The sequence below is a fragment of the Schistocerca piceifrons genome, chromosome 6, assembly GCF_021461385.2.
Source record: "Schistocerca piceifrons isolate TAMUIC-IGC-003096 chromosome 6, iqSchPice1.1, whole genome shotgun sequence".
In the NCBI taxonomy this organism is placed as follows: Eukaryota; Metazoa; Arthropoda; class Insecta; order Orthoptera; family Acrididae; genus Schistocerca; species Schistocerca piceifrons.
In genome coordinates, this window is record NC_060143.1 from 531,390,536 (window position 1) to 531,417,267 (window position 26,732).

Genomic DNA, 26,732 nt, shown 5'->3' on the forward strand with positions numbered 1-26,732 from the left:
ACCATGATACTTGATCCTTGTCTGACCGACGGTACTGAAACAATATCCGATAAATAGCCGTTAAAATGCCCATCCAGTTATCCAGAATTATATTTCTCGCTTAAGGCAAATGCAGGGATGGTTCCTCTAGGAAGAAGACAGCCGCACTCCATCTCAAATCATAGTCTGTTCTCCACCTCAATTGACCATGTGGTCGACAGGACGTGAAAACCATGGATCCTTCCCTCCTATTTAAATCTTACTGTCTTAACAAAAGAATAAAATAGAGCGGGGAGGGTGGGGGGAGGGGGTGAAGAGCGCTAGTCAGAGGGAAGCTAAAATACACCACCACAGTTTTGAATCATTCTTATTCACTTGAAAAATTTTAGTGTGAACCTGGTTTCTCCTCTGGTCCTCATGCTGTTCTGCCATATTATCCCATGAAGAAGAAGTATTTGGCCCAACTACGTTGTAGACCAAGTCAGACAGACAATAATAACAGTTTTAACTGCTGTTTTATTCGCTCCATATACTCCCTGTAAAAATGGAATATGAGGAAAAAAATGACGTTTGAACAAAATCTGTTTTATTTTCGAATTTGACTTACATTAGGCATGAAATAAGCACTTTGAGATATTCGAACTAAGACAAACTTAGTTTTAACGGCAGTGCGCATAGTATGAAATTTGAAACATGATGGCACGGAACTGTTGCAGAAAAAGCATACGTCGAACAGATCTAAATGTTTAAAATACGCTTTTTACGCTGTTAATGACGTTATATATGGACTATAATCAGTTATTAGCTTTCAATTCGATGTTCTCCTTAGCCAGAGTGAGATAAGCGTCATTGCTGATACAGGTTAGGAAATCAAATTAAATGTCTATGAACAAGAAATAAACGGAAGCAAAAAAGTATTACACGTTTCCTGCAATTACAGCAGCTCATTTTCATGCAAATTGCAGCGGATTCCCTATTATTGTTCTATGGTAAATCGATACCTTAGTGCATCTGTCACTAATTATATTGTTTGCTTGATTTTCATTACGTTATTTCTACACGAAGGAGGAACGTCGCTTTATCGACAGGGCCGTGGTCAACGGCAGAGTGTAGAAAGAATTACTCGTAGAAGTTCTAGATGCTGGTACATCTTACACGTTACACGGTCACGGTCCATGAAACTTTGTAGTTCCTGACGTTTTGTCCAGAGGTGCGGTGGACCTTCACGGAGGTGCTCCTATTTCCGCTCAGTCTTCCAACTGAAGGTTCGGAAGTCGGAGAGAGACATAAGGGGCGTGGTAGAAGTTAGCACGTGATCAGCAATGATTATACATGTCAGACATAAATCTTAAATATCGACTCTTCGTCAGTCAAAGATAAAACTTATCCATAGATTCTGTAGACCTAGTGTCCATATATCATTAACACCACGTTTACATGTACATGTACCGAAAGACGAAAACCGAATTTCGAAAACAGTTTTTCGCTGTCGTGTTTACATGTTAAGGTCTGAATCGGATTTGCTAGTCGAGTCAAACATGGCGCCTGGAAAATAGCAATTACCAGTTTCTAATTTAGTCAGCCACAATTTCTCTTCAACTAGACGAAGTGTAAACAACTTCTGTCTAAAATTTCTACTTATCCTTCACTGTACAAAAAGCCACTCCGTCCACATTAGCCGAAAATTTTTATAAACAAGACGAAACCTGACAGCCAAAGCACGTTGCAAAACGGTTGCGTTTGCGTGTGAGCGAAAATCGACTGTGGAATTAGAAAGCCGGCAACTGGAAGCGGATTTCCAGAATCGATTTGAAGTGTTTACATGACCGCCAAAAGCGGTATTGGGAATACGGTTTACGAAATCCGTTTTTAGGATCCCCATGTACGCAGAGTGTAAGATTCATGGATTCTTCTTTTCCGTTAAAATTATACCTGTGTTTTATCTTTGACAGATGAAGATTCCACAGTTAAGAATTATCTCTGACAAGCATTATCTCTGCCGATCACGTGTAAACTTCCACCCCGCGCATCAGTCGGCAAGACTCAGCGGAACCAGGATGACCTCTGAGGATGTCCAGCGCAGCTTTGGATGAAAAATTAGAAACGGAAAATTTGATGGCCCACAGTCAGAGAAACTGGAAGGGTTAGCAGCATCTATGACGTCCGGTCGTCTTGTAGAAGTTCTATAGATCATATCCATTTGTACAAATGTTCAAGAAAGGAAGAACGATTTGGCACTAACGTCTAGTGAAAGGCAAGGTCCTTAGGCATGGAGCAGAAGCTCGGGTTGGGGCTGTGACCTTTTCAACGGAACGATTCTGGAATAAATCTAAATCCGTGCGTGCAGACCGGATTTGAAGCCCACTCCACTCGCGCGCGAGGACACTATGATTATTACTGAACCACTGGGCATCGCCTTCAGCTGCCATTAAGGGAGAACGACATGGTGACGGGCGAAGATATTACTCAAATTCAGGATTTCTTTCCTCAGTATTCGAGAATAGTAGACAAATGGGGTTTGCTGCAACGAATAAAGCATACATTGAAGTTTTCATTAGCATTTTTTTATTGAAAAATATTAATATCTTGACTGTGTAATTGGATTTTTCAGAGACAGCTCTGAAATGATTGACGGCTGTCGTTGTAACTCCGGTTGTGGTTAACTGAAACACGAAAGTATCATTCATACTGATCCTTACAGATGTAATTTTAAATCTATGTAAGGATTTGAAAAAAAGGCGAAATTATAGATATTTGAAAAAAAGAGGTTTTGGGCCCCCCTTTTTTGGCCGAAGGAAGTAGTGAATATCAAAAAAATCGGCTACGGTGAACTGACGAGAATTCACTTTGCTTCAAGAGAGACCAAAACTCATTAAAATCGGGTGAAAACTATAGCGTGGGCGACGACAATCATGCAGAAAAACATGGTTTTGAGAAAAACGCGCTTTAAGTTTGAGAAGTATTTATTATATAAAAAGGGACAAAGCTTGATACTTACGGGAGATCATCGATGTCTAGTCCATAATGACTATCGTCCCGGCTAGTGGATGGCCCATTTCTGCTACTTTGACCTAATAAGTCCTGTACGCCCCTGGTAGTTCAGTGGTCTGCCAGCACGGTAGCTCAGCGTGCTCGGTCATAGGGTTAGCTACCCTCTGTAATAAAAAACTGAGTGAATGGATCAACAAAGGACCTGAACGGCTGTCTTCGGACGTCCGCCACGAACAGATTCATCGACCAATATAGAGCAAAATGAGATTAAAAAAAAAAAATAAAGAAAAGTGGCCATCGCGACAGAATGTCAATCCTAAGGGTCTGGGTTCGGTTCCCGGCTGGGTCGGATACTTTTTCCGCTCAGGGAGTAGGTGTTGTGTTGTCCTAATCATCATCATTTCATCCCCATCGACGCGCAAGTCGCCGAAGTGGCGTCAAATCGAAAGACTTGCACCAGGCGAATGGTCTACATCACGGGAGGCCTTAGTCACATGACATTTACATTTTACGTGAGAAGCCCTCATTTTCGCCCTCAAAGCTCTTTTCATAGTTGAACGCATCGAATCTGGAGTCTCAGTCTTCACGGAGTCATTGCATTTCATCGACGATTTTGATCTGATGCGCATTGCCATGTGCATTAATGCAGTATGGCCTACACTGAATAGACATACAACCGAATTTGAATTAATGTCGATCCCTGAGTCTACAGATGGGGACGTTTGCAAGACAACAACCATCTGCATGAACAGTTCGACGACGTTTGTAGCAGCATGGATTATCAGCTCGAAGACCATGGTTGCGATTACCCTTGACGCTGCATCACAGACAGGAGCGCCTGCGATGGCGTACTCAACGGCGAACCTGGGTGCACGAATGGCAAAACAACCTTTTTTCGGATGAATCCAGGTTCTGTTTACAGCATCATGATGGTCGCATCCGTGTTTGGCGACATCGCGGTGAACGCACATTGGAAGCGTGTATTCGTCATCGCCGTACTAGTGTATCACCCGGCGTGATGGTATGGGGTGCCATTGGTTACACGTGCTCGCATTGACGGCACTTTGAACAGTAGACATTACATTTCAGATGTGTTATGACTAGTGACTCTACCCTTCATTCGATCCCTGATAAACCCTACAATTCAGCAGGATAACGCACGACCGCGTGTTGCAGGTCCTGTACGGGCCTTTCTGGATACAGAAAATGTTCGACTGCTGCCCTGGCCAGTACATTCTCCAGATCTCCACCAATCGGAAACGTCTGGTCAATGGTGACTGAGGAACTGGCTCGTCACAATACGCCAGTCACTACTCTTGATTAACTGTGGTATCGTGTTGAAATTGCATGGGCAGCTGTACCTGTACACGCCACCGAAGCTCTGTTTGACTCAGTGCCCAGGCATATCAAGGCCGTTATTACGGCCAGAGGTGGTTGTTCTGGGTACTGATTTCTCAGGATCTATGCACCCAAATTTCGTGAAAATGTAATCACATGTCAGTTCTAGTATAATAGGTTTGTCCAATGAATACCCGTTTATCATCTGCATTTATTTCTTGGTTTAGCAATTTTAATGGCCAGTAGTGTACATTCGAATTCCGCAATAAAAAAATTTCGGTTTTTTTTAGACCGTCGCCCTGCCGCCAATGACCTCCGCCGCGAAATTTCCGTTCGAAAGAACTCGACAACTTTTTTCTCTGTGGTGGTGATGCGGAACTGCTGTTGCTACTGTATGTGCGTGACGCCAGTTCTGCTGCGCCCGCGCAAGTAGTGCCTGGCGGCGGAGAGGCGAACGCCTGCGGAGGCGAGAGGCGAGTGTGGGCCCGCCGCACAGCTGCAGGGGTCACGGGCTCGACACCCGCGGCCGTTTTTGCGTCGGCGGGTCTCGGCGTGCAGTTCAAGGCGGCGAGGCGTCCCTGAGCCCGGCAGGCACACCGCGGCCGTGCAAACACCGCGTATTCAGCTGCTCGTGTCCGCGAGGGAGCTCTCGTGTTAACAACCGCCAGTCTAGTAAACGTGTGTGTCGTTATCTAGTACGTTAAAGACTGACCGAGAGCAAGCCACGGGACCGCACTACTAATATAGCTAGGTACTATGTCACTTTTAATACATATTCACAACGTTCTGGTGTTTAGTTTCCATATGCGTAACGTATTAACACTCTTATGAAAAGGATAGTTGCTACTAACCATATAGCGGAGCAGCTGAGTCTCAGATAGGCACGACAAAAACAACTGTCACACGATAAGCTTTCGGCCAACATGACCTTTGTCAAAAATAGACACACACACGCACACACACACACACACACACACACACACACACACACACACACACACACACACACACACACACACACACATACGGAAACGCAACTCACACTCACATAACCACAGTCTCTGGCAGCTGAAGTGTGTGTGTGTGTGTGTGTGTTGTCTATTTTTGACAAAAGCCTTGTTGTCTGCAAGCTTATTTTTGACAGTCTTTCTTTTGTGACTAACTGAGACTCAGCATGTTCGCTATATGGTGAGTAGCAGTTTATTATTCATCCTGCATTTTTTTGTACTAACATTTCCGTATTTTAATATCCTTTGCATTTTTTTAAAAAAATACAAAAATACCCAACATGGATAAACAGCTCCTATGCCGATATGAAACTTCCTGGCAGATTAAAACTGTTTGCCGGGCCGAGACTCGAACTCGGGACCTTTACCTTTCGCGGGCAAGTGCTCTACCATCTGAGCTACCAAAGCACGACTCACGCCAAGTCCTGGCAGAAGTAAAGCTGTGAGGACGGGGCATGAGTCGTGCTTGGGTAGCTCAGATGGTAGAGCACTTGCCCGCGAAAGGCAAAGGTCCCGAGTTCGAGTCTCGGCCCGGCAAACAGATTTAATCTGCCAGGAAGTTCATATCAGCGCACACTCCGCTGCAGAGGGAAAATCTCATTCTAGCTCCTATGCCGTCCAGCACTTTTAGGACAGGAGAACACTCAGATCGACGCATCTTCCTCGCCTGAGTTGACCGGTCCAGTATGTATCAGATTTAAAAATAAAAATAAAAACAAAAAATATAACAAAAAAACCTTCCGACGTTTTTGGTCGAATGGTGTGACCTCTTCTATAAATTGCAAAAACGAAATCACATATATCTTCCGAAATACCAGAGAAAATGGACCTGACGATTCTTAAGGCGGGTAGTCCGAATACACAATATACCTATATTTTATACCGTTTTTATTTAATATACGGTTTTCATTGTGAGCGATGCTCGGCATTCGCCAGTTTTTACTACATAAGAAATTCATTACTACAGCCAAGATTCTTTGAGACATAACAGGCGAAGACATCCGATAGTGCGATGAGACGACAGAAAACCGCATGGCGTCAGTCCAATCACCTGCCGATACTTCCTTATTCTGGCTCATCTTACACTTTCTTTCAAAGGACATTTTGACTACTAAAATATTGCCCAGTTTCCCAATTGACGCCTCTCTATCAGCTTATGTACATTGATGTTAAAATCCAAATACCTTCAAAGATATGGAAAAGAAACATATTTCTTAGTTAAGCTGCTGTGGACGAAATAGGAACATGCGCACTATCAACAAAATGCTAAACCAGCAACAACGACACCTGACTGTCTCAAGAACCGCCCTGTCGTCTGGAGTGCCGATTAGGATGGTAAACATCGAAGATATATCCAAACGAAATCGACTAATACATCTTTTCGATTAATTAATGGGCTTAGGGCAGACATAGAACAATTAATGTCCGCATGTCAACATAAATTAAACAGCACTGCTCGTGCGGAACACACTGCGCTCTTTTCACGCACGTCATCCTGCGAACAATAGAAGCTAAAAAACTTTCGGATTTCAAACTCTTAACGGAGTGTGACCACCTTTGGCAGCAATACAGGCCTGACAAACGACGGGCATGCCGTGATCAATCTTATGTTGAAGCAATAGAGCTCATTCTTCCTGAAGCGCTGCTAGCAAGTTTTGGAGGGAGGTCGGTGGATGCTGACGTGATGCAGCTGTGTCGCTAGTGCAACCAGACATACCCTGTGGGATTCAAACCGGGAGAGCGAGAAGGCCACGCTGTGCGTACAATATCTTCCGTTTCCAAGAAAACGTCAACCACGCGTTCTCCATGAGGTCGAGCATTATCGTCCATCAGTATGAAGTCTGGTCCCACAGCGCATCGTTAACAACTGCACATGAGGTCCCAAGAATTCGTCACGATAATTGACAGCAGTTAAACCTCGCCGGTTTAACCGTACAGTTTCATGAAGAGGTACTCGAGTGCTCAGAATAATCCCTGCTCATAAATCTCGCTATCAGTCTCTTTCCATAATGGCTGGGTCCCGAAATCGTGTTCCACGATCCCTCCAGACGCAAACCCGTCGAGAATCACTGTCCAGGACAAATTGGGACTCATCTGTGAAGAGAACATTGGCTCACTGTTCGACCGTCCAGGTGTTTAGTTGACAGCTCCACTCTAGACCTTCCCTTCTGTGAAGACGCGTCAGAGGTACATATACAGCAGATCTCCGACAGTAAAGGCCACTCTGCCGATGTTTTCTGTACACCGTTTGCCTCACTACATCTGTTGGATGCTGCGACGTCAGTTGCCAGTTGCCGTACAATAATAAGGCAGTACCGTCGTGCCCTTACACCCAAAGAAAGGTTCTCTCTTTCCGATATTACACATGGTTGGCCCTGCCCTAGTCTTTGGGATCTCTACAAACAACAGAACGATTCACATTAAGCCATCGGGCCGCACCAGTTTGCAACTGTCCTGCTTCCATTTGTAAGTAGGCTGTTTAGGTTTTTATGTTGGTAACGCCACGTAGCGCTCTATATGAAAAGCACTGACTGTGCTGTGTGAATTCTGTGGCTGGTCTGCATTGTTGCAATATTGATATTGTAATGTTCGGCAGACAGATGTTAACAGCGCGTAGCGTTGGGCAGTTGGAGGTGAGCCGCCAGCAGTGGTGGATGTGGGGGAGTGAGATGGCGGAGTTTTGAGAGCGGATGATCTGGACGTGTGTCCATCAGAGACACTAAATTTGTAAGACTAGATGTCATGAACTGATATATAGACTCCTGGAAATGGAAAAAAGAACACATTGACACCAGTGTGTCAGACCCACCATACTTGCTCCGGACACTGCGAGAGGGCTGTACAAGCAATGATCACACGCACGACACAGCGGACACACCAGGAACCGCGGTGTTGGCCGTCGAATGGCGCTAGCTGCGCAGCATTTGTGCACCGCCGCCGTCAGTGTCAGCCAGTTTGCCGTGGCATACGGAGCTCCATCGCAGTCTTTAACACTGGTAGCATGCCGCGACAGCGTGGACGCGAACCGTATGTGCAGTTGACGGACTTTGACCGAGGGCGTATAGTGGGCATGCGGGAGGCCGGGTGGACGTACCGCCGAATTGCTCAACACGTGGGGCGTGAGGTCTCCACAGTACATCGATGTTGTCGCCAGTGGTCGGCGGAAGGTGCACGTGCCCGTCGACCTGGGACCGGACCGCAGCGACGCACGGATGCACGCCAAGACCGTAGGATCCTACGCAGTGCCGTAGGGGACCGCACCGCCACTTCCCAGCAAATTAGGGACACTGTTGCTCCTGGGGTATCGGCGAGGACCATTCGCAACCGTCTCCATGAAGCTGGGCTACGGTCCCGCACACCGTTAGGCCGTCTTCCGCTCACGCCCCAACATCGTGCAGCCCGCCTCCAGTGGTGTCGCGACAGGCGTGAATGGAGGGACGAATGGAGACGTGTCGTCTTCAGCGATGAGAGTCGCTTCTGCCTTGGTGCCAATGATGGTCGTATGCGTGTTTGGCGCCGTGCAGGTGAGCGCCACAATCAGGACTGCATACGACCGAGGCACACAGGGCCAACACCCGGCATCATGGTGTGGGGAGCGATCTCCTACACTGGCCGTACACCACTGGTGATCGTCGAGGGGACACTGAATAGTGCACGGTACATCCAAACCGTCATCGAACCCATCGTTCTACCATTCCTAGACCGGCAAGGGAACTTGCTGTTCCAACAGGACAATGCACGTCCGCATGTATCCCGTGCCACCCAACGTGCTCTAGAAGGTGTAAGTCAACTACCCTGGCCAGCAAGATCTCCGGATCTGTCCCCCATTGAGCATGTTTGGGTCTGGATGAAGCGTCGTCTCACGCGGTCTGCACGTCCAGCACGAACGCTGGTCCAACTGAGGCGCCAGGTGGAAATGGCATGGCAAGCCGTTCCACAGGACTACATCCAGCATCTCTACGATCGTCTCCATGGGAGAATAGCAGCCTGCATTGCTGCGAAAGGTGGATATACACTGTACTAGTGCCGACATTGTGCATGCTCTGTTGCCTGTGTCTATGTGCCTGTGGTTCTGTCAGTGTGATCATGTGATGTATCTGACCCCAGGAATGTGTCAATAAAGTTTCCCTTTCCTGGGACAATGAATTCACGGTGTTCTTATTTCAATTTCCAGGAGTGTATATTATGACTTTTGAACACTATTCAGGTAAATACATTGTTTGTTCTCTATCAAAATCTTTCATTTGCTAACTACGCCTATCAGTAGTTAGTGCCTTCAGTAGTTAGAACCTTTTATTTAGCTGACAGTATTGGCGCTCGCTGCCTTGCAGTAGTCCGAGTAACGAAGATTTTTGTGAGGTAAGTGATTCATGAAAGGTATAGGTTGTTGTTACTCAGGGTCATTCTTTGTATGGATTATTGAAAGTCAGATTGCGTTGCGCTAAAAATATTGTGTGTCAGTTTAGTGATGATCGGAATAAGTAAAGAGAGAAATGTCTGAGTACGTTCAGTTTTGCTCAGCTGTTTGAAAATCAAATTACGTAAGGAGTTTATCAGCACAGTAATTCATTAATTTTTCTAATGGGAGGTTTCACATGGCTCTCTATCGCAGAGACCCTGGTAGGTGTCTCTTCTGCGCCATACTGCACCCTCTGTGACTGTGTACACAGCGATTGTGGATGTGGGATTACCCGGCAAACAACATCCCCTTGATACGTGTCCTGACGTCATCGCTGGCGCGGCTGCCCGTCGACCAGAATGCCATATTTCGTGCGGGACACGATCGCACAGACATCTGTTGACAGTTTCTATGATTATATCGTGAATTAGACAAAGGAAGGCGAAACAGTCGTTTGTTGTTTTAATTTTTGAGACAAGTGTACATTGTAAAAAATAATGGACCTATAGCATTCCCTCGAGGTACGTCCGTAGCCACTATTTTACGCCTGGAGACTGCCATCCGTTGACAATGACATGTGTACTATTTGCTAGAAACTCTTCACTGCAGTCCCACAGTGGGTCTGACATTTCGTATGACGTAATTTGTTCATTGGGCGGCAGTGTGCAAGTATATCAAACGCGTTATGGAAGGGAAGGAACGCGGCATCTACCATTTACCTACTGCTTCCTGGATCTCGTGGATGAACTGAGCGCGAGCTGGTTTCACACGGTCGTTCTTTCCGGAACCTGTGTTGGTTTCTACAGAGGAGATTTTCGGTCTCCAGAAATGTCAAAGTAAGCGAGCATAGAATAGTTTCCAAAATTCTACTTCTGAACGACGTTAGAGATATAGGCCTATTGGGCGTCTCTTCGACGATACTTCTACATAAGGGGAACCCTTCGCTCCTCCAAAGCTCTAAGGTACACTGCTGGTAGAACAGCAGCAAGTTCTTTCGAATGCACTACGTAGAATCGTATTAGTATACTGTCGGGTCCACTGTCCTTTCCTCTGTTGAGCGATTTGAGCTGCTTTTCTATCCCTTGATCATTTATTTCGATGTCAGCCATTTTGTCGTTTGTGCGACGATTGTATTTCGGCCTTTTCTGTGTTATCCTTCTTTTCAGTTCCATTACGCTCACGGAGAGTCTGGACAGTTGGTTTGGATCTGTTTATTGAATTAAATTAAGACCAACATGTTTTCCGAAAATTGCGCTGAACATTAAATCCACTCTCATGGGTTTAACATTTGATCTACCGCCAAAAAATAAGCCAGAATGTATCAATTCATTGAATATAGCCAGATGAATGATTTTAAAAAGTGCTATTACACTGTCACAGATCGATGTTTCTGTTTAATAACGGCGACAAGAAAACAATTAGAACGACGAACATTCAGCTTCGGGCTCGTGGCTATGCTCCACGTTCAGAAGCCGTAGACCGTGTGATAAGCCCCATGCTCTGGAAGGTACGATCAGACAGGAAGAGCTCATCAAAACCTCAGTAATCGTACTAAAATGTACTACGACAGCAAAGAGGACCACATAACAGACTGATGCGTGAAACAAGATCTCACCGATGTCAAACTAACAGTAGGAATAGTTATGTGACAAGTATTCAGACCTCATTTGCCGAGTTTGTCAACGTTCTGGTTTTGGTACTACGTAAAATGAGTCAGTGGATGAACGCCACCTCTCCACACATGCCCTTTGCTCACAAAGGGACCAAAATGAAAAATAAAGACATGACGAAAAAAGTAGCGACCGGTAACGAACGTTTTTTTCTTTAACTTTAATAGTTTAACATAGATTCAACCACCCACCACTGAGACATGTGTAAGGGCTAAATTGAAATAATTTTTCAGTAACTTAAAGCGTTTCTCCCCAAAACAATCACAACTCGGTTCACAGTAAAACGTAAAGCGGGGTGTTCGGAAATTATCGTTACAAACTTGTAGAGGGAAATGAGTACAAAATGTTTTCAATGGGATTCTACGTCCGGAAACGTCATCCATTGGCGGTACAGAGCTTCGAAGTTTTTGGCGCCGGCGCCTGTAGATACACGTATACACAGGGTGATTCCGTGATGATATTATAAACTTCTTAGGATCATGTATCAGTTTGAGGTGGGTGTCCCTGTACCGGAAACGAACGTGTCCAAAGTTATAGGCGAAAGTCGTTCTGACACCTCTGACAGTTGAATACATCTGCTCGAACTGTTGTTTCTAAGACTCTAGGGTAGCAAACTGTCAGAGGTGGTAGTATGAACCAAAACAAGAAAAAAATGCCAGTAAACAAGGGCTCTAAAATGCATACCTGAGGAGCTGTGAGAAATTGTTTACCTTCGCTACTGTGAAACACCTCTCCTCTATTGAAGTGCTGGTAGTTCTTAACGTATCCCTGTTTACTAGACCTTTTTTTGTTTCCCTCCATAGTACCATCTCTGAAAGTTACCTACCCTACAGCCTTAGTAACAATACTACCTGTACATGTATTTCACTATCAGAGGTATCAAAACGGTTTTCGCTTGTAACTTTCGACTCGTTCGATTCCGGTACAGGGACCCTTACCTCAAATTAATACATTTATCGTTCTCTATCATCCTAGAAATTTTGTAACATCATTACGCTCTGACGCTCTGTAGCGTTGATGATGGATGATGTTTCGGGCATGGGTTCCTACTCAAAACATTACGTAATCACTTCCCTCTACATGCCCTAAAAGTTTGTAATGGGAATTTCCAAACATCCAGCATAAAGAACTGTACGTCAGGGCGAAAATTGAAACACAAGTGCAAGAAATCGATAAGAAAAAGGTCAGTGGACCTGATGGCATGCTCAGTAGATTCTATATCGAATACGGGCATCAGTTGGAACCACCTCAAGCTACAATCTCTCGTAGATAGCGTGAACAGAGGAGCGTACCAGATGATTGGAAAGAACGCGCGGGATACCCCGGTCGTCAAACACAGTCGAACAACAAGTGCGCAGAAAACCCGGAATTTTCTCACTGAAGCCCATTTATTGGAGAATTATGACTCTTTTGTAGACCAGAATACTCGTCTGCACGAATCAAGATGGATTCCAGAAGCACTGAAGGCACGAAACTCTGCTTTTTGTTCGTCAGATCCAGATGCATGTAGATGGCAAAGACCAAGTTGACGCCGTGTTTGTTGACATCCAGAAAGCCTTCAGTAGTAAGAGAGTATCCTATAGTAGCTCCCACTTCATGAATCACGTGCGGTTTCCAAACATAAAACGGGGCACCAGACACGGTAATCGCTATACTAAAAGCGTTCTGGCGCCCTAGCGGTATGCTAATCAACTGTCCACACTTTTCACAGGGACTTCTTTGTTAAGAATATTTTTTACGGCCGAGTAGGAGCATTATTTCGAGCAATGCACTCGTAACTCCGGGGAGAAAACAAGTGCTCGTAACTTGTCGCAACAAGACTTTTATTCGGCCTTGCGACATCGCGAGCAATTTGCTAGCGTAACAATGAGGGTCAACGAACGGTGGGGGCGACAGGGACAGTATATTGTCGTGTGACTCTTCACGAGAAGATAGGGCCAGCTTTCGAAGAAACCCTGGTATACAGTTTGTATTTGTAACGTTTTTTGATTTTGTCACTGCAATCTCACTTTACTGTATTGGTGACAATCACTAAAACCAAAAGAAATACAAATGGGAGATACGAAATCACCCAGTCGATTGCTGAAGTAAGAATCAAATGTTTCAAATGGCTCTGAGCACTATGGGACTTAACTTCTGAGGCCATCAGTCCCCTAGAACTTAGAACTACTTGAACCTAACTAACCTAAGGACATCATACACATCCATGCCCGAGGAAGGATTCGAACCTGCGACCGTAGCGAGTAAGAATCAATTTATAGTTTCCGTAACAAGAGGACGAGATATACAGGGTGATTTATTTCCACCGTGTACAAACTCTGGACTGATCGATGACAGGATACGGAACAAGAAACGGCTAATGAACTTACGTCTGGAAACACATGGTTTCCATGCTAGACACCATTTATTCAATCATACACTACTGGCCATTAAAATTGGGACACCAAGAAGAAATGCAGATGATAAACAGGTATTCATTGGACAAATATATTATACTAGAACTGACATGTGATTACATTTTCACGAAATTTGGGTGCATAGATTCTGAGAAATCAGTTCCCAGAACAACCACCTCTGCCCGTAATAACGGCCTTGATACGCCTGGGCACTGAGTCAAACAGAGCTTGGATGGTGTGTACAGGTACAGCTGCCCATGCACCTTCAACACGATACCACAGTTCATCAAGAGCAGTGACTGCCGCATTGTGACGAGCCAGTTGCTCGGCCACCATTGACCAGACGTTTGCAATTGGTGAGACATCTGGAGAATGTGCTGGCCAGGGCAGCAGTCGAACATTTTCTGTAAGCAGAAAGGCTCGTACAGGACCTGAAACATGCGGTCATGCATTATCCTGCTGAAATGTAGAGATTCGCAGGGATAGAATGAAGGGTAGAGCCACGGGTCGTAACACATCTGAAATGTAACGTGCACTGTTCAAAGTGCTGTCAGTGCGAACACTAGGTGACCGAGACGTGTAACCAATGGCGCCCCATAACATCACGCCTGATGATACGCCAGAATGGCGATGACGAATACACGCTTCCAATGTGCGGTCACCGCGATGTCGCCGAACACTGATGCGACCATCATGATGCTGTAAACAGAACCTGGATTCGTCCAAAAAATGACATGTGATTACATTTTCACGAAATTTGGGTGCATAGATTCTGAGAAATCAGTACCCAGAACAACCAGCTCTGCCCGTAATAACGGCCTTGATACGCCTGGGCACTGAGTCAAACAGAGCTTGGATGGTGTGTACAGGTACAGCTGCCCATGCACCTTCAACACGATACCACAGTTCATCAAGAGCAGTGACTGCCGTATTGTGACGAGCCAGTTGCTCGGCCACCATTGACCAGACGTTTGCAATTGGTGAGACATCTGGAGAATGTGCTGGCCAGGGCAGCAGTCGAACATTTTCTGTAAGCAGAAAGGCTCGTACAGGACCTGAAACATGCGGTCATGCATTATCCTGCTGAAATGTAGAGATTCGCAGGGATAGAATGAAGGGTAGAGCCACGGGTCGTAACACATCTGAAATGTAACGTGCACTGTTCAAAGTGCTGTCAGTGCGAACACTAGGTGACCGAGACGTGTAACCAATGGCACCCCATAACATCACGCCTGATGATACGCCAGTATGGCGATGACGAATACACGCTTCCAATGTGCGGTCACCGCGATGTCGCCGAACACTGATGCGACCATCATGATGCTGTAAACAGAACCTGGATTCGTCCAAAAAAATGACGTTTTGCCATTCGTGCACCCAGGTTCGTCGTTGAGTACACCATCGCAGGCGCTCCTGTCTGTGATGCAGCGTCAAGGGTAACCGCAACCATGGTCTTCGAGCTGATAGTCCATGCTGCTGCAAACGTCGTCGAACTGTTCGTGCAGATGGTTTTTGTCTTGCATACGTCCCCATCTGTTGACTCAGGGATCGAGACGTGGCTACACGATCCTTTACAGCCATGCGGATAAGATGCCTGTCATATCGACTGCTAGTGATACGAGGCCGCTGGTAACCAGCACGGCGTTCCATATTACCCTCCTGAACCCACCGATTCCATATTCTGCTAACAGTCATTGGATCTCGACCAACGCGAGCAGCAATGTCGCAATACGATAAATCGCAATCGCGATAGGCTACAATCCGACCTTTATCAGAGTCGGAAACGTGACGGTACGCATTTCTCCTCCTTACACGAGGCATCACAACAACGTTTCACCAGGCAACGCCAGTCAACTGCTGTTTGTGTGTGAGAAATCGGGCCGGCCGCGGTGGTCTCGCGGTTCTAGGCGCGCAGTCCGGAACCGCGCGACTGCTACGGTCGCAGGTTCGAATCCTGCCTCGGGCATGGATGTGAGTGATGTCCTTAGGTTAGTTAGGTTTAAGTAGTTCTAAGTTCTTGGGGACTGATGACCACAGCTGTTAAGTCCCATAGTGCTCAGAACCATTTGAACCATTTTTTTTGAGAAATCGGTTGGAAACTTCCCTCATGTCAGCACGTTGTAGGTGTCGCCACCGGCACCAACCTTGTGTGAATGCTCTGAAAAGCTAATCATTTGCATATCACAGTATCTTCTTCCTGTCTGTTAAATTTCGCGTCTGTAGCACGCCATCTCCGTAGTGTAACAATTTTAATGGCCAGTAGTGTACATTGTTACAGAGCATGTGGTCTAATACGCATGCAGCTACAGTTACAGCATGTGCTAAAAAGGTTTCCATGTGCCTCAATACATGCGTGTACGCGACGTACCATGTTTTGTCTCACACGTTCATATCGGCCAGGCAGCATCCGAACAGTGTCAAAGATAGCTTGAGTACGCTGCTGAAGTGTTTCCACATCTGGAATGGGCTCTTCATGCATGATACTTTTGAAATGGCTCCAGAAATTGCGCAGGATGAGTTCCGGTGAACGAGCAAGCCATGCGACTGGGCACAATCGTCCGATCCATCGACCAAGGAAAACAAGACTGAGGTGCGTCCGGACGTTAACAGCGAAGCGGGCTGGTGCACCATCACGTAGTAGCTAGATAACCCTTCGAATCATCAATGGCATTCTTCCAGCAGAGGAGGCAGAGCCACCTGCAACAAAATTCGATAGCTCCGGCCTGTTAGGCGACATGGAAGGGAGACTGGTCCCAAAATACGGTCGCCAGTTATCTCGGCCCACACATTATGGCTGCACCGATGCTGATGATTCGCTGTCACCATATCATGGGGGTTCTGCATGCTACCCTACAGATGACTGTTATGAAAGTTGAAGCTACCACGCCGCGTGGTATCTAAGAATAGGTTGGATGACACAAATCCCGGAATCATGGTCGCTCGGTGAAGAAACCAGTGATAAAACTTCTCCCGATGTGGAATGTCTGTCGCCAGTAAGCCCTGAACGCGCTGTAAGTGATAAGGGTAGTAACACTTGTCAAACGGTCGTCTGGCGTACCCTGTACTGGCGGGTAAACTGCCTGGTACTGACACGGCGGTCGCCTTCCACAGTGTTGATCACGTTTTGCTCTAAGTCTGGTGTTCGAATATTTCGGGTATGTCCTTCATGATTTCCTGCTTGCTGAGACCCTGTCTCAGACAAACGGCGGAACGTTGTTGCAGACATTGAATGCTGTGGTTGTTGTCGGCGGGGATAGGTCTCCTGATAACAACCCTGCTGCCCGCCGCCCGTTGCCATTTGCCCTTCCGTAGGTAAACACCACGTCGGCAAGCTCTCGCTTCGAATACGGAACCATTGTTTACAACGCTGTATCACATCCACTACAAAGTGAAACAACAAGAGGAGTGAGTAGGACACAACATTATCAACTACTACGGCAGGAGAGGGTGCTAGGGCATGACGTATGAGGAACAGTACCACCCTCTAAGCCGGCCGGAGTGGCCATGCGGTTCTAGGCGCTGCAGTCTGGAACCGAGCGACCGCTACGGTGGCAGGTTCGAATCCTGCCTCGGGCATGGATGTGTGTGATGTCCTTAGGTTAGTTAGGTTTAAGTAGTTCTAAGTTCTAGGCGACTGATGAGCTCAGAAGTTAAGTCGCATAGTGCTCAGAGCCATTTACCAGCCTCTAGGAAGAAACCATGCATACTGTAGCAGTGGCTGCATGGTACAGCGCTTGTTAGACCGCAGTCTCTGTAACAGAGAATGATTGAACAAATGGTCTCTAGCATGGAAACCATGCATTTCTGGAAATAAGTTCATTAGACCATTTTTGTTAGAATCCTCCCCTTCGATCAATCCCTAGACTTTGTACACGTTGGAAAAAGAGTAACCCAGTATTTTATTTTTAAGTCGTCTACCCTTCGAATTCTTTGATGTCATGAGTCTCTTCCTCTCTTCTCCTAAGCTTTTCATCTCTACATATTTACCACGTTAAACATTCCCTAGATCTGTTTTGCACGAAATGATATTTATTTGCCTCTACAACTTTTTCCCTTTACTGATCCGTCCAGCACAAAGTCAACTGTACCCGGCTGGCAAAGCAGATGGCTGACTATCTTGTCCCATCATCTAGCAAAGAAATGTACCACAGATTTCTTTCCTCGCTTGTTACGCCTCGCACCCCTTCATTCAGTCCCATAGTGCTCAGAACCATTTGAACCATTTGTAGAAAACCTTGAGAGACGGATACGCATATGTACAGATGGCTGTAGTATCATTCACACAAGGTATAAAAGGGCAGTGCACTGGTGGAGGAATCATTTGAACTGAGGTGATTCATGTAAAAAGATGCGTGGCCCGCACGACGGGAATTGGCTGACTTTGAACGCGGAAGGGTAGACGCATGAGACATTCTGTTTCGGAAATTGTTAGGGAATTTAATATTCCTAGATCTACAATGTCAAGATTGTGCCGAGAATACCAGATTTCAGACATTATATATCACCATATATATGACATTGTAATTCTGTCAGAGACAGCAAAAAACTTGGAAGAGTAGTTGAACGGAATGGACAGTGTCGTGAAAGGAGGATATAAGATGAACATCAACAAAAGCAAAACGAGGATAATGGAATGTAGTCAAATTAAATCGGGTGATGCTGAGGGGATTAGATTAGGAAATGAGACACTTAAAGTAGTAAAGGAGTTTTGCTATTTAGGGAGTAAAATAACTGATGATGGTCGAAGTAGAGAGGATATAAAATGTAGACTGGCAATGACAAGGAAATCGTTTCTGAAGAAGAGAAATTTGTTAACATCGAGTATAGATTTAAGTGTCAGGAAGTCGTTTCTGAAAGTATTTGTATGGAGTGTAGCGATGTATGGAAATGAAACATGGACGATAACCAGTTTGGACAAGAAGGGAATAGAAGCTTTCGAAATGTGGTGCTACAGAAGAATGCTGAAGATAAGGTGGGTAGATCACGTAACTAATGAGGAGGTATTGGTTGGTTGGTTGGTTTGGGGAAGGAGACCAGACAGCGTGGTCATCGGTCTCATCGGATTAGGGAAGGATGGGGAAGGAAGTCGGCCGTGCCCTTTCAGAGGAACCATCCCGGCATTTGCCTGGATTGATTTAGGGAAATCACGGAAAACCCAAATCAGGATGGCCGGACGCGGGATTGAACCGTCGTCCTTCCGAATGCGGAGGAGGTATTGAATAGGATTGGGGAGAAGAGAAGTTTGTGGCACAACTTGACTAGAAGAAGGGATCAGTTGGTAGGACATGTTTTGAGGCATCAAGGGATCACAAATTTAGCAATGGAGCGCAGCGTGGAGGGTAAAAATCGTAGAGGGAGACCAAGAGATGAATACACTAAGCAGATTCAGAAGGATGTAGGTTGCAGTAGGTACTGGGAGATGAAGAAGCTTGCACAGGATGGAGTAGCATGGAGAGCTGCATCAAACCAGTCTCAGGACTGAAGACCACAACAACAACAACATATCACCACGGTCACCGCAGTGGCCGACGGCCTTCAATTTAACGACCGAGAGCAGGGGCGTTTGCGAGAGCTGTCAGTGCTGTCAGACAAGCAACCTTGCGTGAGATAACCGCATAAATCAGTGTGGGACGTTCGACTGACGTATCCGTTGGGACAGTGCGGGACAATTTAGAGTGCATGGGCTGTAGCAGCAGACGACCAACGCTAGTGCCTTTGCTAACAGCACGACATTGCCTGCAGCACCTCTCCTGGGCTCCTGACTATATCGGTTGTACCCTAGACGACTTGAAAACCATGGTTTGATCAGATGAGTCCAGATTTCAGTTGGTAAGAGATGATGGTAGGGATCGAGTATCGCGCAGATACCATGAAGCCGCGGACCCAAGTTGTCAACAAGGTACTGTGCAACCCGGTGATGGCTCCATACTAGCGTAGGCTCTGTTTACATGTCATGGATTGGGTCATTGACTGAAAATGGTTATGTTCGGCTACTTGGACACTATTTGCAGACATTCATAGACTTCATGTTCCCAAACAACGATACGCCTCAATTTTGAAGAACATTCTGGACAGTTCTACATCTACATCTACACCCATACTCCGCAAGCCACCTGACGGTGTGTGGGGGAGGGTACCTTGAGTACCTCTATCGGTTTTCGCTTCTATTTCAGTCTCGTATTATTCGTGGAAAGAAAGATTGTCGGTATGCCGTTGTGTGGGCTCTAATCTCTCTGATTTTATCCTCACGGTCTCTTTACGAGATATACGTAGGAGGAAGCAATATACGGCTTGATTCCTCGGTGAAGTTATGTTCGTGAAACTTCAACAAAAGCCCGTACCGAGCTACTGAGCGTCTCTCTTGCAGAGTTTTCAATATCATCTCCGTAACGGTTTCGCGATTACTAAATGATCCTGTAACCAAGCGCACCGCTCTCCGTTGGATCTTCTCTATCTCCTCTATCAACCCTATCTGGTACGGATCCCACACCAGTGAGCAGTATTCAAGCAGTGGGCGACGAGTGTACTGTAACCTACTTCCTTTGTTTTCGGACTGCATTTCCTTAGGATTCTATCCAATGAATCTCAGTCTGGCATCTGCTTTACCGCCGACTAATTTAATATGGTCATTCCATTTTAAATCACTCCTAATGCCCACTCCCACATAATTTATTAAATTAACTGCTACCAGTTGCTGACCTGCTATATTGTAGCTAAATGATAAAGGATCTTACTTTCTATGTGTTCGCAGCACATTACACTTGTCTACATTGAGATTCAATTGCCATTCCCTGCGCCATGCGTCAATTCGTTGCAGATCCTGCTGCATTTCAGTACAATTTTCCATTGTTACAATCTCTCGATATACTACAGCATCATCCGCAAAAAGCCTCAGTGAACTTCCGATGTTACCCACAAGGTCATTTATATACAGGGTGATCAAAAAGTCAGTATAAATTTGAAAACTGAATAAATCACGGAATAATGTAGATAGAGGGTCCGCAGCTCGTGGTCGTGCGGTAGCTTCCACCGCCCGGGTTCCCGGGTTCGATTCCCGGCGGGGTCAGGGATTTTCTCTGCCTCGTGATGACTGGGTGATGTGTGATGTCCTTAGGTTAGTTAGGTTTAAGTAGTTCTAAGTTCTAGGGGACTGACGACCATAGATGTTAACATAGTGGTCAGAGCCAGCCAATGTAGATAGAGAGGTGCAAGTTGACACACATGCTTGGAATGACATGCGGTTTTATTAGAACCAAAAAAATACAAAAGTTCAAAAAATGTCCGACAGATGGCGCTTCATCTGATCAGAATTGCAATAATTAGCATAACAAAGTAAGACAAAGCAAAGATGATGTTCTTCACAGAAATAAACCAGAATAACGCATTTCCTCGAAGAGAAAAGGCCCGTTAACGGTAGACGTGGTAACTCCAACCCATAGCGTGACTTTCTCGTCGTGCAATGGAGTTTCCACGGCAGTTCTAGGATTTTCGGTAGCCCAAATTCTGCAGTTGTGGCCGTTGACAGACCCTCGGAGTGTGAAATGAGCTTCGTCGGTCCACAACACGTTACTCAACCAATCGACAACTTCCGCCATCTTTTGATACGCCCACACCGCAAATGCCCTCCGCTTCACAAAATCGCCAGTTAACAGTTCATGATGTCGATGGATTTTGTACGGATAGCTTCGGAGGGTATGCTTCAGTGGCAACCAAACAGTAGTGTATGGAATGCCGCTGCGACGTGCGACTGCACGAGCGCTGACTTCCTCGTGCATAGACGAACCCGCTACAGTCTCCATTTCTTCCTGAACTGTCTCAGCAGCATTACGCCTTGTGCTCGGTCGGCCACTACGGGGTCTATCGTATAAACAACCCGTAGCTTCGAACTTCGAAATCATTCTCGCCACAGCTGCATTTGTCAACGGACCTTTACCCGTTCGAATCCCCTTCCTATGGCGATAGGATCGTAATGCTGAAGTAGCACATTCCCCATTCTGATAATACAGCTTCACTAAAAGCGCCTTTTCAGGTAACGCCAACATGCTGCTCCTTTTATACAAGATTGTCATGCGCAGTCACTGACGTTTCCTGTCCAGCGCCATCTGTCGGACATTTTGTGAACTTTGCTTTTTTTTTTGTTCTAATAGAACCCCATGTCATTCCAAGCATGTGTGTCAATTTTTACCTCTCTATCTACATTATTCCGTGGTTTTTTAAGTTTTCAAATTTATACTGACTTTTTGATCACCCGGTATATTGTGAATAGCAACGGTCCTACGACACTCCCCTGCGGGACACCTGGAATCACTCTTACTTCGTAAGACTTCTCCATTGAGAATGACATGCTGCTTTCTGTTATCTAGGAACTCTTCAGTCCAATTACACAATTGGTCTGATAGTCCATATGCTATTACTTTGTTCATTAAACGACTGTGGGGAACTGTATCAAACGCCTTGCGGAAGTCAAGAAACAGGGCATCTACCCGGGAACACGTGTCTATGGCCCTCTGAGTCTCGTGGGGGGGAAAGCGGGAGCTGTGTTTCGCGAGCGAATGATTTGGTCATCCAGATCGCCCGACATGAACCCCATCGAACATTTACGGGACATAATCAAGAGGCCAGTTCGTGAATATAAATGCTGCAGCGACAACGCTTTCGCAATTATGGACGGCTGTAGAGGCAGCATCGCTCAGTTTTTCTGCAGGGGACTTTCAACCATTTGTTGAGTCTATGCCACGTTGAGTTGCCGCTATACGCCGGGATGTCCGACACGATATTAGCAGGTATCCCAGTCAACCCGCTGTATTGACACCCTCATGCAGCGTGGTCACATGTGTTAAGACTGGCACAACAGAGACAAGTGCGTATTTGAGGACCTAAGAGCCATGAGAGAAGGTCGTAGTACCACATCCTATGTCTAAAATAGATGTAAGTGTACATATAGGCTGTTTAGGTTTTCATGTTGGTAGCGCCACGTAGCGCTCTGTAGGAAAATCACTGACTGTGATGTGCGCAGTCTGTGGCTGGTTTGCATTGTTGAAATTTTTGCTATTGTAGTGTTGGACAGTTGGATGTGAACAGAGCGTAGCGTTGCGCAATTGGAGGTGAGCCGCCAGCAGTGGTGGATGCGGGGAGAGAGATGGCAGAATTTTGAGAGCGGACGATCTGGACGTGTGTCCATCAGAAAGAGTAAATTTGTAATACTGTATATCATGAACTGATATATATATATATATATATATATATATATATATATATATATATGATGACTTTTAAATATTATTAAGGTAAATATATTGTTTTTTTTCTATCAAAATCTCTCATTTGCTAACTATGCCTATGAGTAGTTAGTGCCTTCAGTAGTTAGAATTTTTATTTAGCTGGCAGTATTGGTGCTCGCTGTATTGTAGTAGTTAAGTAATGAAGATTTTTGTGAGGTAAGTGATTCGTGAAAGGTATAGGTTATTGTTAGCCAGGGCCATTCTTTTGTAGGGATCATTGAAAGTCAGATTGCGCTGCGCTAAAAAATATTGTGTGTCAGTTTAGTGGTGATGAGAACAAGTAAAGAGAGAAATGTTTGAGTACGTTCAGTTTTGCTCAGCTGTTTGAAAATCAAATAACGGAAGAATTTTACCAGCATTGTCATTCTTAATTTTTCAAAGGGGATGTTTCAAAATGACCGAGCCGAAAGTTAGAAGAGAAAATAGTTCTGATATCTCCGACAGTGGAACACATGTACTGGTACTGTTGTAAATAAGAATGCGGGTTACGCAACTTTCTGAGGATCTAGTATGGACCAAAACAACAAAAAATGTCAGATAAACATGAGTCTAAAATTGCATACCTAAGAACTATGGAACAAGTGCCCATACCTCTTAAGGTACGCATTTTAGAGCCCATATTTATAGCACACTTTTTTTTGTCCATACTACCAGCTCTGAAATTTGCATACTCCAGAACCTTAGCAGTAACAGTACCCGTAATGTATTCCACTGTCAGAGGTATCAGAATGATTTCCACTTACAACTTTCTACTCGGTCGTTTATGGAACTGGGTCCCTTAGATCAGATTGACACATTTTTCCTTCTCCACAATATCTGAAATTTTGTAACATCATGGAATCCATATGTGTATATTGATTGCGCTAAAAAATATTGTGTGTCAGTTTAGTGATGATCAGTTTAAGTAAAGAGAGAAATGTCTGACTACGTTCAGTTTTGCTCAGCTGTTTGAAAATCAAATAACGTAAGAGGTTTATCAGCACAGTAATTCACAAATTTTTCTAAGGGGACGTTTCAGATGCTGGTTTCAACTTCATTTTTTCATCTACGATCGTCGTTGCTCTGACATGACAAACTAGACAAATCATCGTAACGCAGTTAATATAAGAAAAGTGCAAATAAATAGTGGTTAACAGGCACGGTCTCTACACTCAGGCAGTACGGCCTCAGCTCTGTCGCAATACAGTGATGTACGTTTATTGAACCACATCTGTTGGAAGCACCATAATTAGCGGCCGTCAATTAGTGCGCCAGGCAGACTGTGTGACAAGCGCGACCGTTCTGCCCTTTCAGCGAGAAAGTGAATGAATGGACGCACTTGTTGGTGCTGTCGCGCCCTCGTTAGCAGCACGCCATGACCAAACAGGGAGCGGACGGCGGGACAGTAACGCCAGGTCTGGATTCCGCGAAGGCCACGGGCGAGTGCCTCTGCGGGAACGATTCCGTGTAATCCCACAGGTACGTCGCAGAGGGGAGCAGATGGGACGGCCCGGGCCCACAAGAACCGCAGCCGCGAACACAACCAGCCCGCCAGCATTCCGGTTCCTGAATCACTGCGCTCTGCCAGAAGGCTGCAGTCCGCCAAGGACACGGCAGACACAGTGCCCGGCGGCGAAACAGGGTCACGGTGTGCCCACGGTTTTGCTTCGTTAACTCTCCGAATGGCGGGCACTACTGTAGCCTACCACATACACTGATGAGCGAGAAAATTACGACCACCTACCAGCGTGTCGATCTACATCTACGTGGATACTCTGCAAATCACATTTAAGTGCCTGGCAGAGGGTTCATCGAACCACCTACACAATTCTCTATTATTCCAATCTCGTATAGCGCGCGGAAAGAATGAACACCTATATCTTTCCGTTGTTGTTGTTGTTGTGGTCTTCAGTCCTGTGACTGGTTTGATGCAGCTCTCCATGCTAATCTATCCTGTGCAAGCTTCTTCATCTCCCAGTACCTACTGCAAAGTACATTCTTCTGAATCTGCTTAGTGTATTCATCTCTTGGTCTCCCTCTACGATTTTTGCCCTCCACGCTGCCCTCAAATACTAAATTGGTGATCCCTTGATGCCTCAGAACATGTCCTACCAACCGATCCCTTCTTCTAATCAAGTTGTGCACGAACTTCTCTCTTCTCCCCAATCCCATTCAATACCTCCTCATTAGTTACGTGATCTACCCACCTAATCTACAACATTCTTCTGCAGAACCAAATTTCGAAATCTTCTATTCTCTTCTTGTCCAAACTATTTGTTGTCCATGTTTCACTTCCATACATGGCTACACTCCATACAAATACTTTCAAAAACGACTTCCTGACACTTAAATCTATACTCGCTGTTAACAAATTGCTCTTCTTCAGAAATGCTTTTCTTGCCATAGCCAGTCTACATTGTATATCCTCTCTACTTCGACCATCATCAGTTACTTTGCTCCCCAAATAGCAAAACTCCTTTAAGTGTCTCATTTCCTAATCTAATTCCCTCAGCATCACCCGACTTAATTCGACTACATTCCATTATGCTCGTTTTGCTTTTGTTGATGTTCATCTTATATCCTCCTTTCAAGACACTGTCCACTCCGTTCAACTGCTCTTCCAAGTCCTTTGCTGTCTCTGACAGAATTACAATGTCATCGGCGAACCTCAAAGTTTTTATTTCTTCTCCCTGGATTTTAATACCTACTCCAAATTTTTCTATTGTTTCCTTTACTGCTTGCTCAGTATACAGATTGAATAACATCGGGGACAGGCTACAACCCTGTCTCAATCCCTTCCCAACCACTGCTTCCCTTTCATGCGCCTCAACTCTTATAACTGCCATCTGGTTTCTATACAAATTGTAAATAGCCTTTCGCTCCCTGTATTTTACCCCTGCCACCTTTAGAATTTGAAAGAGAGTATTCCAGTCAACATTGTCAAAAGCTTTCTCTAAGTCCACAAATGCTAGAAACGTAGGTTTGCCTTTCCTTAATCTTTCTTCTAAGATAAGTCGTAGTGTCAGTATTGCCTCACGTGTTCCAACATTTCTACGGAATCCAAACTGATCTTCCTCGAGGTCGGCTTCTACCAGTTATTCCATTCGTCTGCAAAGAATTCGCGTTTGCACTTTGCAGCCGTGCTTGTTAAACTGATAGTTCAATAATTTTCACATCTGTTAACACCGTATGAGCTCTGATTTCCTTTATTTTATAGTGGTGATCGTTCCTCCCTATGTAGGTCGGCGTCAACAAAATACCAGGTGATCAAGAAGTCAGTATAATTTGAAAACTGAATAAACCACGGAATAATGTAGATAGGGAGGTACAAATTGACACACATGTTTGAAATGGCATGGGCTTTTATTAGAACCAAAAAATGTCCGACAGATGGCGCTTCATCTGATCGGAATAGCAATAACTAGCATAAAATGGTTCAAATGGCACTGAGCACATCTGTGGTCATCAGTCCCCTAGAACTTAGAACTACTTAAACCTAACTAACCTAAGGACAGCACACACATCCATGCCCGAGGCAGGATTAGAATCTGCGACCGCACGGCCACACCGGCCGGCAACTAGCATAACAAAGTAAGACATAGCAAAGATTATGTTCTTTACAGGAAATGCTCAATATGTCCACCATCATTCCTCAACAATAGCTGTAGTCGAGGAATAATGTTGTGAACAGC

General features: G+C 45.4%; 1 protein-coding gene and 1 non-coding gene across 2 annotated transcripts in view; one reads left to right on the forward strand and one right to left on the reverse strand.

The window, feature by feature from the left end:
• LOC124803440 overlaps positions 1–26,732 on the reverse strand; it is a 1,230,576-nt gene that overhangs the window by 846,915 nt on the left and 356,929 nt on the right. The window lies entirely within an intron of this gene.
• On the forward strand, positions 5,779–5,853 carry Trnas-cga. The gene has a single exon. It is a non-coding gene; the product is annotated as a tRNA-Ser (tRNA).